A 1,749-nucleotide genomic window follows, 5' to 3' on the forward strand; every position below is an offset into this window, starting at 1 on the left:
TTTTTTTTTTTTTTTTTTTTTTTTTTTTTTTTTTTTTTTTTTTTTTTTTTTTTTTTTTTTTTTGACATGATTTCAAAAAGAATTCCACAGTAAAACACCAACCCCACCAAAGGCATCTAAACTAAAAGACATTGTTTAAGGAAATAAAAAATAAAATAAAAACATTGAGGGATGGGTTCAATGCATAGAAATTATTATTTATTTTATTTTATTTTGAAAATTAAATGAAAAGCAATTTGAAATAATCTACCTTGGTGGCTAAATAATGGCAAGAAAGATAGCCACCATAACCAACCCAATCACTAACCTTGACCTCACCAACTTTATTTATTTTTAATTACTTTTTTATAAAGAAATAAACTTGTTTATTAATATATATTTTTTAATTACTTTTTCTTTCACCTTTTTTGAATCAATACTCGATTATCTCATTAACCCCGATCTCTCTGTTCTTTTCGAAATTTATTCTATTCATCATGCTTCTTCGATAACGGTCTTTCGTTCATTTGTTTCACTTTCTCTTTTTCTTCCTTTCAAATTCTCGTCGTAAAAGTACAATTTGTCTCATAATAAAATCATCATTCTCGTATAAGGTCAGGTTAATAAATAAGATTCAGTACTAGCTTTTTTCGTTTGCTTCATTCTCATCTACCTTTCAAACGATTTTTCTTGAATTAGAGTTGAACGGTTCTTTCACGAGGTAGAGCGTCTTGAATCAAAGATATCCCTTCAACGTCGGTAAACTCTTGAACCTGACCTTCACCAAAAAAACTCTATTCCTTTTCATTTTTTTTAATTTTTAAATGTTAAAGGGTATTTTATTCGTACTTAACATTAAAAAAATATTATTTATTTATTAAAATAATTAATAACCAATAAAGATCAGAAGTTTATCTTTGAATTTATAAAAAATCAAGTGGTTTTAAAAAGTGCTTCCACTAATTTTTCTTAATTAGGAAAGAGTTTCTAAAAAGAAGAGGGAAAAAAAGGAAGATTCAAGAAGGGAACAGAAGCATGTGGTTTTGTGTAGCATTTTAGGCCCTATTCCTTGTGCTTTTTCAGTAAAAACAATTAGGTTTATTAATAATTAACCCACATGGAGGCTTCTTATTTGGTAGCCGCCGGTAGCTCCCGGCCGATGAATTCCCAACCGGATTATGAATGAAACTGAACTACAAAACAAAATAGATATTGGTTTAGTTTGACAAAAATCTCATTTTTTGATAGCACCAAGAGAAAATTGGCTCAAAAATTAGATAGGGGTTAAGACGCAGTCAAACGCCATCGGCTAATTTCTTCAAAATGGTAGCCTATTACATAACTCACTAACTCTAATCATCAGAATTGTTGATGGTTTATTACTGTTTTAAAATTCGAGATATTTTTTTCTCGTACATTCAACCATGAACAATTGACTGTCTTATCGGACAATTTCTTCAAAATTAGACATAAATGATTGAAACCCAATTCTAAAAATGAAAACTTTTTGCAAAATATAGTAGATTGACAAAGAATTTTGATAGATACAATTACACATACAAAAGCCCAAGTGTGGAATAAAGGTTACTTTTTAGTGCAAAAGGGATAGAGGGGGCCCTTATTGAGTCCATATGGAAGGCAGCCGTATATACACAGCTAATTGCTAGCTATCCAAAGCCCTTGCTAAAGCGTGTGCTTGTTCTTCACTGTCTCTTAAACCCTAAATTGCTGGCCACGAATTCCCCACGCTTCTTTCTTTGTTCTTAAATA

The sequence above is a fragment of the Cucurbita maxima genome, unplaced genomic scaffold (genome assembly GCF_002738345.1).
Source record: "Cucurbita maxima cultivar Rimu unplaced genomic scaffold, Cmax_1.0 Cma_Scf00038, whole genome shotgun sequence".
NCBI lineage: Eukaryota > Viridiplantae > Streptophyta > Magnoliopsida > Cucurbitales > Cucurbitaceae > Cucurbita > Cucurbita maxima.